This window comes from Nylanderia fulva, unplaced genomic scaffold (assembly GCF_048542155.1).
Source record: "Nylanderia fulva isolate GAGA-0341 unplaced genomic scaffold, ASM4854215v1 Scaffold406, whole genome shotgun sequence".
Lineage (NCBI taxonomy): Eukaryota > Metazoa > Arthropoda > Insecta > Hymenoptera > Formicidae > Nylanderia > Nylanderia fulva.
This window is the reverse complement of record NW_028190484.1, coordinates 30,813-47,712: the sequence shown is the minus strand read 5'-3', so window position 1 is coordinate 47,712 and position 16,900 is coordinate 30,813. Positions and strand designations below refer to the sequence as shown.

Here is a 16,900-nt window from a genome sequence, read left to right as displayed (position 1 = left end):
AGACAAGAGTGAGGAGACACAATGGATCTTGCTAGATCTAGGTGCCGTCGGGGGCCGAGTTATGGAACCACTCACTATCCATCTACTACTACTACTACTACTACTACTACTTGGTTAAAATATTTCTAAAGACCAAATGTGACGAGTGATTATATGGTTGACAATAATATCAAATGAGATATATATTTTCTATCATACTCTTTAATCCAAATAAGATATTATTGTCAATCATAAATCGTTCGTCACATTTGATCTTTTTATATAATTTGCTGCGTTACAATATATGAACCATATGTTTAATTAATTGTTATTTATATAATATTTCTATGAAAAAAATTATTTAATAAAATAATAATAATAAAAGATTTTATAGTATAAAGATTTTTATTTGTCGCAATTTTTTGATATCATTATTTTTTTGAGAAATATTTAATCATTTTCTACAAACAAATATATTGTATAAAATTAAAATGACATTTTTTAGAACAGATAATAATCCTTAAGGTTTGCCAATAATAATTAATAAAAATCTTTCTTTAATGGTAAAAGTCGACCAAACTGGCAATTATTTATTATAAATAATTAGTTAAAATACAACGTTTCGGCTGTCATTGCAACCCTTTTCAAGTAAATCTATAAAAAGTTACATAAAAATAATTATAATTTTAATACATTTCATCGCAACAAATAATTATAAATTCATATACAAAAATATGTTACATATCAAACGTAAATGCATAATAAATTAATACAGTAACTTTTTATAGATTTACTTGAAAAGGGCTGCAATGACAGCCAAAACGTTGTATTTTAACTAATTATTTATAATAAATGATTGCCAGTTTGGTCGACTTTTACCATTGAGGAAAGATTTTTATTATTTTTTAGAGCAGTTTTTTATAGTAATTTAAAAACACTGTTTTTTTGTATAACATTTTTTTACATGATATAAATAAACGAGCGACTAACATGACTAATGTAAATTTCGAACATAACAAAAAGTGAGAGTACCTCTAAATAAAGAAAGAGTCTAATCACCTAAAAATAAGGTCGAGGAAGGATGAAGAGAAACGATGCAATGCGCTGCCTCGAGGAGACAGAGAGAATTTGACTCGCGTTTGCGTAACACACTTTGTTTCCTAGCAAAAAGATAAAGTTTGTATTAGGTTCTTTGTTAAACGAATAAACGAAGTGAAATGTATTATACTGTGTGAACCCAATTAATATTCCGGATAAATTTCCTCTCACCGTCTCGCGACAACGACGAAATATTATTAACGGACAAGAACGCGCCTAAAATCGAATATCCATTATGTCCATAATTTTAATTTGTCGAATTTCTATTATGTATATAATATACAATAAGTATAGGAATTAAAATTATGTACGTAATAGAAATTCGAGAATTAATATTATGTACATAATAGTAATTTGATGAAGTAAAATCATATACACGATAGAAATTTGATGATTTTAAATTATGTATATAATAGAAATTCGGTGAATTAAAATTATGTACATAATATACAAATTTGGTGAAATAAAAATTATGTATATAATGGAAATTCGCTTACTTACATTTTGTTCTGTTGTCTTCTTGGCAATAACATTAGGTTAAATGATAGCAAAAATTCAAATACCCGCATAAATGCAGAACGAAAAATAATTAATATATCATATATCATATATTTATATAAAATTCAGATTCTGACGATCCTTGGTTGGGATATGTTGTGGTTGTCTCACAATTTCAATTTAATTTTAATTTTGACTTGTATATTTTACTATAAATTGACATTGATTGTTGCTTTATGATGAGTTAAATATTACTAATTTTACTTTTGCACTTGAAAAGGACCACAACCATATGGTCGAAACGTCGTGCAATTAAATAAACGAGTTTACCTGCTAGTTTGGTCGATTATTTCCAAAATTTAAAAATAAAAAAATATGAATTAGAATATATAAAAATGTATTAAATTTCTTTCTTTGCATAAAAATAATTTAATATAATGTATAATTTTACAAATTCTGATGGGTGGCAACACAAAATAATTTTTATGTTCCTTCAAATCTTATTAAAAATGTTAACATTTTTAATGTAACAAAAATTACAAAATATAAAAATATTTATTTGCAATATTTTAGTAATGTACATTTTTAATATGAGTATAAAAAAATTAATTTGGATATTTTATAAATAAAATTAAAATATCCTATCTTCATTTTTATAAATATCTTCATAGTAGGATTTCCTTAAAAAATATATCGAAAGATTTACAATTATTCTTTGCGTTGATTCTGTTTCAGGAAATACTCAATTAGAGAAGTGGTCTGCCAATTCAATCCGTCGTGCTGGTCTGTGTGCAGATCACTTTAGTGAAAATTGTTTTAAAGGCGAAGGTAAAAAAATATTAAAACGTGGTTCAATACCACTTCCTTTCGGGAATATTGTTTTTTCGCAACAAAAAAGCAATGAAGATGCAGACATGAAGAACATACCTATTGCGGTAACCGAATTAGAAGAAAATATGATTGATATTACTGAAGTAATAGAAAGAGATGAAAATAGGCCAACAACATCAACAAATATTGAAAATAGAGACGATGAAATGACGGAAGAATCATTTCTGATAGAATTATATATTTACATGGGATTACACTCATGAACTAGAGGCTAAAGCTTAACACGCATGATAAGTAACGACGTGATCTCTGTTAGTGTGCCATCTAGATAAATGTATCAAGTGACGCGCAACGATTACCGACTCTCTTATTCCGTCACTTCCTTTTCGAACGTGGCGCAATAAAATCGGTTTCTGTCAAACCGATTCTCGTGCACGTGTCATAATAAATTATTTAATCCGCTTCCATCTCTTCCATCAGGTTATGGGCCCAGGTTTTTGAACGACCGGTGCACGGCAATATTTTTAAGGGTCTAGTAAAAACCCATATTTTTGCGATCAGACAAAAGGTTCGCGAAAAATAAATTGCAAAGGAAGTCAGAGTGACCGCGTGTTCGCGAAACGTATAATAAATTCGTTGCAAACGGGTCAGAGTGACCGCGTGCTCGCGAAAAGGAACAATAGATTCGTCGCGGACGGTGAACAATTCCGTAAGTGGAAAGAATGTCGAATAACACTAGTGCTTTACCCGCTATCGAGAAGCTCCGCGGGTGAGAGAACTACAACACGTGGCAATTCGCGCTAAAAGTTACCTAGAGTTAGACGGGCTTTGAAAGTGCGTACTCGGTACAGAGGCGGACACTGACAAAAATGCTCGTGTCAGAGCAAAAATCGTCCTGTGCGCCGAACCAATCAATTATGTGCACATCCAAAATGCAACTACGGCGACAGAGATGTGGAACAAACTCAAGGCCGCCTTTAAAGATTCCGGGTTGACTAGGAAGGTAAGACTATTGAAGAAAATGGTCACCACCAAGTTCGAAAATTGTGACTCCGTGGAACAGTACGTCACGGAGATTATCACGACGGCGCATCAATTGAACGGAATCGGCCTAGAGGTCAAGGAAGAATGGGTAGGAACCATTTTCCTCGCAGGTCTACCGGATCGCTACAGTCCAATGATAATGGCGCTAGAAAGCTCCGGGATTCCTATCACTGGGGACTCCATAAAGACAAAGCTGCTTTAGGAAGTGAAAACGAGCGACAGCGACAAACATAAAAGTGTCGAAAGCGACACGGCATACTATTCCAAGAAAAAGGCCAATAGAAATTCTTCAAGAAAGGGCCCGAAATGCTTTAACTGTGACAAAATAGGTCACATAGCAGCGGACTGTCAAAGTAACAAATCAAAAGACAATTCCTCCAAGCCAAAGAAGCATGAGAAAATAAAAGCCTTCTTTTCGGGCAAGGAAAAACGAGTAGAAGAAAATCTATGGTACATTGACTCGGGAGCTTCAACCCACATGTCAAGGAATAAAAGGATTTTTGAACATATCAAACCGTACAGAAGCTCAAAAATCGTGACCGCAGATAACACAAAGCTCAAGGTCGAGGGAATAGGAGACGTGAAAATAAAAGTAAATGATGAAGATGGAATCCAGACGATCACTGCAAAGGATGTCCTCTACGTACCAGAAATTGCTGCAAATCTTTTATCAGTCAGTCGGATGACAAAGAAAGACCTAACCGTTAAATTCAACAAGGGAGGCTGCAAAATCTATGACAAAGACATGTCACTTATGGCCACAGCCAAATTGACGGATGAAGTCTACTGTTTGAATCAATCTTCGACAAAGAGAGCACTCACCTGCAAAGAATACGCAGACAGTGAGCTATGGCACAAAAGACTTGGCCATCTAAATAGAAACAGCATGAAACTACTATGTGATAAACATGCAGAAGGTTTAAAATATGACGATCCCTCAGATGAGCCATGTGCTACGTGCCTAAAAGGGAAACAACAAAGACAGCCATTTAAAGCATCCAGAAGGAGAGCGAAGAATCCACTGGAACTGGTGCACACAGACCTATGCGGGCCAATGGAGACGAGGTCAATTGGAGGATCCAAGTACTTCATGACAATCATTGATGATTACTCAAGGAAAATATTCATATATTTCCTAAAATCAAAGGACCAAGCACTGGAATGCTTTAAAGAATTCAAGGCAGCATCTGAAACAGAGACAGGACACAAGCTAAAAAGTGTTCGCTCAGACAATGGGAAAAAGTACATAAATAAAGACTTTGCTACTTATCTGAGGAACCACGGGATACGTCATCAAACGACGATCCCGTATACTCCAGAGCAAAATAGAGTTGCAGAGCGAGCAAATCGCATCATAGTCGAGAAAGCACGATGTCTTCTTGCAGAAGCCAATCTGGAGAAAAGATTTTGGGCGGAAGCATCGTCTACAGCTGTCTATCTTGTAAATCGATCTCCATCGAAGAGCCTCCAATTCAAAACGCCAGAAGAGATGTGGACCTCGAAGAAACCAAATCTCGAGCATCTACGAACGTTTGGCTGCAAGGCAATGGCCCACATACCTACGGAAAAGAGACAAAAATGGGATCAAAAATCACGTGAGTGTATATTCGTTGGATATTTAGAAAACTCCGAAGGTTATCGCCTATTTGACATAAAGACCGATAAAGTTTTTAAAAACAGAGATGTAATTTTCTTTGAAAACATAAAAGGAAAGGAAATTACGACTCAACTACTTTAGTTGAATGAAAGTTTTAGAGAGATCACCAATAAAGTAGGGGATGAGAGTTTTAATTTTGAAGACGCAGATACAGACGTTGAGCTGATCGAACCTCCCACTGACATTGAAGCAGAAGATCCACCATCATTGCAAGAAACTAGAAGTAGTGACACAGGAGCACAGGCATTGCGGAGATCATCCAGACCAGCGAAACCTAGGAACATGAAAGACTATGTGTTATACAATGCAATAGAGATATCATCAAGTGATCCCACCACAGTAAAAGAAGCTCTCTCCAGCAAAGAGACATACGAATGGCAAAAGGCCATGAAAGAAGAACATGATTCTTTGAGAAAGAACAAAACCTGGGACCTATGCAATTTACCGTCAGGAAGAAAAGCGTTGAATTGCATGTGGATATATAAAACAAAGCGGAGCAATGATGGAACAGTTCAAAGATATAAAGCACGCCTAGTAGTAAAGGATTGTGCGCAACAGGAGGGCATAGACTTTCAAGAGACATATGCCCCTGTGGTGCGCTATAATACGATTAGATGCCTACTTACCTTAGCTGCTAAATATAATCTCGATCTGGATCACCTCGACGTAGTGACGGCTTTCCTGCATGGAGACCTCGACGAAGAAATCTACATGAGACAACCCGAAGGCTTCGTAACTAAAGGACAAGAAGAAAAAGTCAGATTAAGAAAAGCTATATACGGCCTAAAACAAGGTAGTTTTGCATGGAATAAAAAGCTTGACGAGGTACTCACTAACATGGGCTTCGCGCGTTCCAAAGTCGACCAAGGAGTGTACATCAAAAGAGTGCAAAACAGAATGGCCATAATAGCAACATACGTTGATGATCTGCTACTAATAACCAATGACAAGGACCTGAAAATCTCAACAAAGGAAGATTTAAAGAAAAAATTTCAAATGAAGGATCTGGGAAAGGCATCCAGATTTCTTGGCATAAGGATCACAAGAGACAGAACGAAAGGACTCATCGCAATAGACCAAACAGAATACATCGATGAGATTCTAAAGAGATTCAACCTGACCGAGTGCTCTTACACCGCTTGATCCTAATCAAAGATTGGACAAGCAAATGTCACCGAAGACAGCAAAAGGCAAGAAAAAAATGCAGCATATACCCTACAGAGAGGCACTTAGGGCACTAATGTCTATCAAGGCACTCGCCCTGACATAGCAAGTGCACTAACCTCACTAGGGAGATTCACTGCCAATCCTGGCAAACCACACTGGACTGCACTCAAGAGAGTCTTCAGATACCTAAAAGGAACAAAGGATTATAGACTCCTATACTCGTCAACAGGGAATACTAACCTCACTGGATACAGCGACGCAGATTGGGCTGGAGATGTCGACACGAGACGTTTCACCACAGGCTACACATTCGTACTGCAAGGAGGAGCAATCTCATTGTGCAGCAAGAGACAATCTACAGTCGCATTGTCGACGACAGAAACAGAATATTTGGCCATCGGAGCGGCCTGTCAAGAAGCGATCTGGCTCTGCTCGCTACTGAGGGAACTGAATCCTTCGGCGATAGCTGAGCCGACTACAATACACAGCGACAATCAAAGTGCAATAAAACTAAGTGAGAGCAATGCGTATCGTGCCCGATCAAAGCACATAAAGACTCGTCATCATTTCATTAGACAAAAGATGAAAGAACGAACAATTAAACTAGTCCACTTAAATTCACGCGAAATGACCGCGGATTGTTTAACGAAAGGTGTATTTAGCGAGAAGTTAAAACATTGTAATAAAGAAATGGGTTTATTGCCAGTCGACTGATATATTTAGGTTAAGAAATAACTGTATGTGTTTATATTTAGCTCGAGTTCAAGGGGGGGGTGATATAATTATATATTTACATGGGATTACACTCATGAACTAGAGGCTAAAGCTCAACACGCATGATAAGTAACGACGCGATCTCTGTTAGTGTGCCATCTAGATAAATGTATCAAGAGGCGCGCAACGATTACCGACTCTCTTATCCCGTCACTTCCTTTTCGAACGTGGCGCAATAAAGTTTTGTCAAACCGATTCTCGTGCACGTGTCGTAATAAATTATTTAATTTGCTTCCATCTCCTCCATCAATTTCAATGGCTACCTATCGATCACCGCGACTACATTTTATTATAACATCAGAATAGGAAAATGTTACGGAATCGATGCATTTGGAACCACCCAAAATCTGTGAAAAAATATCTGTGCAAACTTCAAGAAAGAAACAACCAATGAAAAAAGAGATAAGAAATGAAGAAAATAATTCACAAATTATAATTAATTCCTTAAAGAATGAAAATATACGCCTGCGCCGGACAATTAAAACGTTGAAGTTACGTTTACAAAGATACATTCGACGAATGCCCGCTAAACGCACAAAAAAGAAAAACATACAAAAGATATACAGGAATTAATGAATAAGAATAAATTGCATCCCGTTGCAAAGGCAATGATTAATTTGCAGCTACATAAGCCAAACGCACCATAAACGGAAGAGGAAAAAAATATATCGAAGCAACTTTATTATTATTCAGCTTCTGCACTGGTTTACGAAAAGCAGGTTGTAATTTTCCTGGAGAACGAACAATTCAAAGATGGCACGAAGAATATAATATAATGCCAGGATTTTGCGAATTTATATTTAATAAATTGCAAGAGAAAATTTCTAAGATACCTGCGGAAAAAAGAGTATGTGTCTTGAAGTGGGATGAAATAACAACTAAATCATATGAAGAATACTCACTTAAATTGGATCAAATAGAAGGGCTTGTTGATTTAGAGCTCTAGGAAGAAAACATGAATCTGCAAAACATGTATTTGTATTTTGTTTGGATAGCATAAATGCACATCATTCATGGCGTCAACCATTAGCATATTTCCTTTCTAGAACAGAAATGAAAACTGAGGAAATAATAATTTTATTAAAAAAATGTTTAAATAGATTGATAAAAACGGGTGCTGATGTGCAACTCGTAACATGCGATCAAGATACAACCCAGCAAATACCGATATATAATTGTTACATTGCTATAATAAAACGGAATATAACAGGTAATATGTACGTTACATGTAACATCCATGTTAGTTGTAATTTCCCACTCACAGATGTAACATTTTAATATAACATATATTACTTTGTAGTTATATTGTAATTATATACCAAATAGCACATTGATGTATTGATAAGTCAGTGCTATCTTGGGATATAATGACAATATAACTACAATGTATTATAATATATGTAATATTAAAAATGTTACATCTATGAGTGGGAAATTACAACTAACATATACGTTACATGTAATATGCTTAAGTATATAACATTTATATACTGTGTTTGCTGGGACTTTTGTTTTGTAAAATGGCCGCAGATAAGAAACATATTTTGTCATTACAAACACTGTGAGCATAAATTCAGTAAATATTTCCCAACATCTGTTAGCAGACTATATTGACAAAGTGGCAATGAGTAGCAAGCAGATCTATCAAAAGTGTTGACAACAGATTGATGCCAAAAATGCAGCAGATCCTTCAGATCTAGGATTTTTCTTCGATTTGCTGAGCATTTGGCGCAAATTTGTCCTCAATTTACGATTGACAAATCTGTTCCCAGTCTGTTGCCAATCTGTCGTCGCACTGTTAGTGACAGATCTGCTCTGGCGTTGCACCCAACTTGATGTTAGGATATACTTTCAACTTTTGATTGCAATTGGAGCGCACTCGAGGACACAGTAGGCCCTGGATTTGCAGCCAAATTTGGTCGTATTTTGTTTCCCGATTGTTAACAATTTCCAAGCAAATGGTTAGATGGGTTGATAATGCCACTGAAGGAGGTTCGAATTTATTGTCTCATATTACTCAAGCACATATTCGCCCCAATTCTTTTGAAACAATGAATGTCAAAAGAGCCTTCCAATTATGTAGTCATACGTTTGCAGCTGCAATAAGAACCGCCGGTCATAGCAAACTATTACAAACAAATACCTGGAAAGCAACTGCTGATTTTACAGAACGTTTGAATAAGTAATAGATGCTTGCAATTCTTACAGTCTGAATATCACATATAGTGGAAAACGACCATTGTCTTCCAAAAATCCTGACATTGAAATTTTATTAACAGATTTTGTTGAATGGTGCTCAAAATGGTCTCTATCGCCGAACAAATTATCGACAATTCCTTGTTTGAAAGGCTTCAGTTTAACTGTACAAGCTATTCTTGGAACATAAAAGGATCTCACAAGGCAATATAAAGAATTTGAACTTGCCACAGGATTATGCAATCAAGATTCGGTCGAACATTTATTTTCAAAATTAAGACAACGTGGAGGATTTAATCCCAATCTTACTGCTAGAATGATTTGACTCTCTTTGAGACATAATATCTACAGGATACATCCCAATAACCGATAAAGGCAATGTTCAATGCCAAGAAGCCGAGTCTCTTATTAATCCACCAAGCCATCTTGTTAAAACATTAGAAAATTCGTTGAATGCAAGTCATACCGTCGTAGAATGTGACGCTGCTTTTGAAGATGAATCATTTGTGGAAGCTATACAAATTGTTGAAGACTATGAAAATGTAGGAGATACAGAAGATCCACTTAACATATATGATCAAAGTGCCGTTGCATTTTTTGCTGGATATATAGCATGACAAAGCATTGCAAAAACCAAATGCGATAATTGCCATAATTATATGATGAAAACGCCAATGGACAATACTACGGAAAATGAGATGTATATAGAATTTCGAGAATATCCAAACGCAGACGAAGATGCTCCTACAGTAACGAAATTAGTACGACCAACAGATCTTTTTACAAAAGTGGTCCAAACACAATTAATGACATTCAATAATATATGGCAACATTATTGGGCATCAAAACAAATTTTGGATAAAATAACGAATAAATGTATAAATGTAACAAATAAAAAACATTCTGAATGGCTAGACAAAAATAATGCGTGCTACAATCATCGGCTGCAAGCGTTAAAATATATGATCAAAATAAAATTGTACTTTCGCACGAGATGTAACAATTGTGCCATAAAAAGAGGCAATGTTAAAAGAAAAATGAAAAATTTGTTAAACAAATAAAAAATGAAAACAAGATTATAACAGGAAAGCTAGAAAGAAGTAAACCATTTTAAGCATCATTGTTTAAAAAATATGATAAAAAATATAAATGAAGAAATACATAAAAGAAAATAGAAGAAAACAAAACAAATAATGCGTAATAAAAAAGAGACAAATTGAAGTAAAATGTAGTAATATAGCGAAAAAGGTAAGCAAAAAAAGTTAAATAATGTAGATGCATAAAATTTTTAATAAATTAAATTTAAGTATTTCTTATATATAATAATTTTGTAAAAATAAAGTACTTTCGCAAATTTATTATTATTTTTGTATTTCATCATTTCGTCATTATAGATAGAAATATTTACTATATTGTATCATAAAATTGCATCCATAATATCTCAATAAAGTCATAAATGTTTGCAAATCAGCTACTATGCAGCAAGTATGATTTTCCAGTAATGAGAAAAAGAAACATGATTTTTTCAATTTTATGTAGAAGATTGCAATCACAATTAAAATAATTGTATAAATCTTAGACTAGCAGGTTTTCACCGATAAAATAAAAAAAAATTATAAACGCGATCATGCTACGAAATTGTGAAATCATGCATTTTCTTGTTACTATAATGATGCATAATAAACAAATTGCAATGAAAATTTGAGGAAGTACTTAAACTATGTTATATATACTATCTTTTATTAACAATAAACATAAAATATTGCCACTAGGTGCTAATTCTATAAAAAGTAATAAGATACAAACATATACATATGTACTATGTGAATATATAATATGTACATACACACAGAATAACGAGATCAAATTAAAGTAAAATTGTAATTTTCATAAATCACAAAAACGAACATCCTGAAACGTTAATATAGAAAAAAAAGATGTCAAAAATAACTGTGATAAATCCTGAAACATGAATATAGACAAAAGAGATGTCAAAAATAACTGTGATACTTTTAATTAAAAGAAATTTTTATATCATATAGTAAAATTGAAATTTTCATATAAATAAAAACGGACATTCTACAACATAAATATATAGAAAAATAAAATGTCAAAAATAACACATCTACATTAATTATGTATATTTCCCCGTGATAAGACCTATTAGTGGAAGATTTATGCAATTATTTTAACTGTGATCGCGATCTTTCCGTCATGCTCATTAACAACAATATATATATTAAATAAAACTTTTTTATTAAATTTTTTGCATTTTGTATTTTTTAAAATATTTATTACAAATGCGTTCTACATTAAAAAATGATATTTTCAAAAATAATACAAATTAATATAAGGCTTTATTTGAGCAAACTTTTGATGCTAAGATACAAACAATTAATATAAATATTAATAAATCGTGGGACGTTTCGCTAATAACTTTTAGCTCTTCAGTCACTACACATAAATCAAGTTAAAGTAACACAAGTAACATAGAGATAAATTTGTAATACAAACGTCATAGATGACATAATATCAAAGTAAAAAATTAATCGTCAAATAAAATAAAAAGAGCTTCTCAAACTTGTCTATCTTGATAGAAGTCCGAATGTGTTGTTGATCATAGTGTCGTAACTTCATTTTTATGGATAAGTGTGATCTAATTACAACCCAGATAGCCACAGTAATTATTATGATATCATTTTGACATCAAAATATCATAGGTTATATTATAGGTTCTCCTTATTTCATTTACTAATTATCCTTCCTTTCGAGAGGCCCCACGTTGGGCGCCAAATTTGCGACCGTCTCTCCGTCCTCTCTCGGCAAGAGAGAGAGTGCGAGAGAGACCGCTGCGCAACTTCGTCGTGCCGCTCTCCGTTCTCTCGATCGCTACTCGGTATCGAATATTGAGCGCCAGGTACGGTCAGGCCGCACCACTCATTAACATCGCGACAACTAATTAGCGGACACGACAGCTTAGCCTCGGAAGCTCGGTATCAACAAGGAGTAGAGTGTCGGGGTTCTTTCCGCAAGAAGAGTTGGAATTGTAGTCTCGGAGAGAGAGAGGAAATATCAACATAAACTACAATCGAATATAAGATAAAAGAACAATTGTATATTTCCAATTAGTGGTGTGTAAAAACAAGGCGTTTATATAATATAATCGTCGAGCTGGGAGGAGGTCGCTGAGTTTTTCTCTAAATATCTAATTATCGTTGCTCTCCTCCCTTCGTGGTCCGCTCCGAATCGTGAACGCCATACATTAATCCAGCGAAAGTTATTCTCAAAGCTCGGTAATAAATGACTCGATACAATTTTACAATAACGATACGATAATAAAGTGACTGTCGACTCGTTTTCAATGCCCCTTGGAGAGGCGAAGAAGGCAAAGCGATGCTTAATTACATAATTACGCGGAAATCGACGCAAGTCCCGTGCGTCTTTCAACAGATTCTCGGTATTCTCTACAATAAATTACAACGAATACAAATGCTCGGTATCGCGAAAAGATTTTAATAACACCCGGGTCTCGGCCAAATCCGCGCTTACCGGAAGATCGAGGAGGTGGCCTTACAATATTGCGTCGTAGTCGTCGCGGGATGCGGGTCGTTGTCTTTTCGTATGCTCAGGACACCGGCTCGCCGAACAGTGAACTCGCCTCGGGCCGGCAGGACCTCGGGAGGTACGCTGGGGGAGGGAGAGACACTGCGCGCCACCTCGGCCCGGTTGCCAGGTTTCGCGGCAGCGTTGCGCCCCGCGCCAGGCCCGGAATCGATCCTCGTATCGATCTCCGTCTGTCGCGGCTGGTCGCGGACTTCCTGCCGCCAAGTTCAAATGCCAGCTCTCGGGAGTGACGACGTCACAGGTCCGTTCTTGGCGGCCCCGTCCACACTTCGTATGGCTGCATGTTCGTGACAGTCTTGCTCCGCTGGGGAAATCGTTCCGGAGTGATCGGTCCCGGACGATCTCCGCGTACTTCTCGACGTGTGGCGGCGGGCCCCTCAGGAGTGATTAGCCTTGTGGAGGGATGTAGGCGCCTTTCCGTCCCTGTTCCGGACTGTTTATGTTTGTCTCCCGGGGCTGTAAAGATTTCACTCGCAGTATCTCATTCTTATACACTCGGTACCGCGTATACTTGATTTCTCCTTACTACTCACCGGGCCGGTCGCTCAGCCTCTGTTCCTCCCTTTTCGGGTCGTCCCTCCTCTGTTCGCCTGGGTTCTCTTCTTTCTAAAACAATTTAAGCTCTTCTGGCCCACCACCTCGACTCCCGCTACCGAGTAAGGGCGAGCCAGCAAAAAGGTCGCTGCTTACCCGCACGATACGCAAAATTCAGAACGCTCTCCGACGCTTTCCGGCCGGGTGCGTCCGCTCTTGTGACTGGCTCAAAAAGGCCACGTCACAGTATATATTGTTGCGTCCTCGGGACGCCTCTCGTTCAATCACTCACACACAGTCACTCTCACTCGCGCGCGAAATAAAGACACTCGCGTAATAGGGAAATGAACTTTAATATAAAAATCCAATACACGAAACCAATGAAATATAACAAATAGTGCATTCATAATGCAAAGAAGCTCCGGTCTCAGAAAACGTCCGCACGATGCGACCGCTAGACCAAATCTGTCATGTCTCCCGAAAACAGAAGAAGACCCTTAGTTGTTTAACAACAACTCCCTTGACGACGATCTCTCGGAGGCGTAAAGAGTTGATCCCGCGAAAAGTATCACTCGATACAAAGATGTAGATCCAGGGGCGTAACACGGGGGTGCAACACTGCCCCCCTTTTTCAAAATTGTCGTCCCGACAATTCTCACGGAGATTGAAGACCTAGGACTTTGACGCTGCTATCAGGGCACCAACGATACTCCGCTCTCCCTTAGCTGCTGCTACAGGTTACCAAACGAAAAAATCATAATACAGGTAATACAGGTTACCAAACGTCCTTCTCTTTTTGCGTCTACATTGTCCGGACGAATCCTGCTCTCCCTTAGCTGCTGCTACAGGTTACCGAGCTTCGCCCTCCTCCTCTCCGTACTCGAACTGTTTTTTTTTTTGAAAAAAATTGGCCAGATTTTTTTCTATAACAGTCGAGTTGATAGAAGATATCCCTGCTGTCTTCGCGGTTTCACTATACTCGCCGTCTTCCGGAAGGACAACGAAATGGTCCATGAATCTTCAGACAAAGGGGGGGAATATCTTTCGTAGACCCAACGTTCTTCGTGAACACCCTAAGTCTCTGTCTCGGCATTTGCCCTCAGTCTCGTGAGAAAACCACGGATCAAAAACCACGAGAGGGACAGTCTTCAACGTGACGAACCAAATGACCAATCTTCTGAAGATGAGACGGTCTTCTCAATTGAAAGGAGCCAGTTGCCCTCGATGAGTAATGGTCGCAGGACTTCCTCAGAGAATTCTCTCGTAACGAAAACTCAGGCAAGCCTCTTCTTAAAAATTTCCAACTAGAAAAGAAAACATTTCTTACGCAGAATAAATTCAAAAAAATGCGCTTACAAATATTCACACAAACACAACTCTCCAATCCCTAGCAACCTTTATTTGAGTTTTGTACTATTTCTAATTAACAATCAATATTTCTATCTAAAAATGGAGCTAATCTATCTGCATGCACTACTTTCTTCCGATGTCTGGGTGTCTTCTGAATGCAGTACACCACATCGTTGAATTTCTTTACAATAGAGAAAGGTCCTTCCCAATTACTCTGTAACTTGGGAGCTCTACCTTTAATTCTTCGAGGGTTATAAAACCAGACTCTCTCTCCCTCTCGAAAAAGAATCTGTCTAACTCCCTTATCGTACCAACTCTTCACCCTAGAAGATCTAATATTCATCTTGTCTCTAATTTCGGAATGGATTTCATTTAACTTTCTTTTGAGAGCATTAGCGAAATTTTCTATCGAAGACGGCTCTTTATCTTCTAATCTAGGAACATTTCCTTGCAATAGATCTACTGGAAGTCTTAGATCTCGAGCGAAATATAATTCCGCAGGAGTCATTTTAGTGGTTTCGTGCTTTGAAGATCTGTAAGCTAGAAGAAACATGGGAATCCACCGATCCCAATCTTTTTGATTTTGTGAAAATACTTCGCTAGATAATTGATTATTGTTTGATGTTGTCGTTCGACCTGACCATCAGACTGAGGATGCAACGCAGTAGTCCGCGTTTTCCTAATTCCGAGAAGCTTCATTATCTCAGCAAACAGTTTCGATTCAAAATTCTTCCCTTGATTGGTATGTACTTCTAAAGGTACTCCATGTCTTGAAATAAACTCATAAATGAAGATTTCTGCCACTGTCTTTGCTCTAATATTCTTCAGGGGAAAAGCTTCTACCCATTTGGTGAAGCAATCTACGATGACAATTAAATATCTGTTTCCAGAAAAAGTTATTGGAAGTAGACCTAGGATATCCATTTGAATTCTTTCAAAAGGACTTCCGACATTATAGATCTGCATAGGAGATTTTCCTTTTCCTGTGGGGCCTTTCTTAGTGTTTAAAATTGTCACGTATTTTCGAAGCGACGAAGCAAGGTCAATCGTAGAAATTGAAAATATTTGACGCCGAGATGTTATTCCGGTTGTTTTCGATTCCGCGAGCGAGGAATCTACAAAAACTCGCCTTTGTCTCGCGTTTCGGAGCGTGATGGGGCAATCGTCCGCGAATAGGATTTCAGCACGTGTGCCACGCGTCGATCGGATGATCAATCGCCCCCTTAGCTGCCGAATTCCGCGAGGATCAAAAATGAGTCTACTCGAGGAGTCTGAACTGAAGAGACGTCTCCGTGTATATCAGCGAAAAGAGCATCGCGCGAATTTATCTCGTTCTAGAGCGAACTTCCGCGTTTTAATCTTGTCTGCGAGAGTTTTGAATAAAACTGCTTTGCCTCAAAAGTGAATTTCTCCACCTTTACAATTTTCTCCGCATCCAGTTTCCTTCGTATCTGCGAGCCGACTTATAAATAAATAAATTTGCCTCTGCGCGGAAAATTAAAACAGATCGAAGGTTCTCGCACAGAAGTAAAATGGTCCTTCGAGCCGGATTGTGAAGATAACGAGGACGATAAGGTAAAACGGAGAAAGTGATTCTCGTGTGACTCTCGCGGACAGTGAAAAAGCGCGGGTGGACAATAGAAGCACATCGTCTTACAAACGAGTGTGCAAAAGAAGAGACAGGAACCAAGTGTCGAGTTCGCTCTCGAGAAACAAGTGTACGGGTAGACTCCGATTCACGTCGTCAAAACCCAATTCGACTCGTGAGACGAAACTTAGTGGTCTCTTTCGAGACAAATTCGTCGCGTTCGACAGTCAGATCGTTCGCGAACTCGTGCCGTCGGCGCCGTTCACGCGCCCGACATACTTAGTGGTCTCTTTTGAGACAAATTCGTCGCGTTTCGACAAGGTCGTCCGCGAACTCTTGCCGTCCGCGCCGTTCACGCGCCCGACATACTCAGTGGTTCTTTTGAGACAAATTCGTCGCGTTTCGACAACAAGGTCGTCCGCGAACTCTTACCGTCCGCGCCGTTCACGCGCCTGACATAATCAATGGTCTCAAGTCAAACTTGAGACATACGCGTCGCGTTCAATAGAGGAAGCGTCCGCGAATCTTTCCGTCTGTACTACTGACGTTGCTCCGAAAAA

The 16,900-nt window shown here is 37.6% G+C and overlaps 1 pseudogene; it reads left to right on the top strand.

Moving 5' to 3' along the window:
• Nucleotides 1–6,275: 6,275 nt before the first annotated feature.
• On the top strand, nt 6,276–10,305 carry LOC146721830 (uncharacterized; annotated as a pseudogene).
• The last annotated feature ends 6,595 nt before the right edge of the window (nt 10,306–16,900 follow it).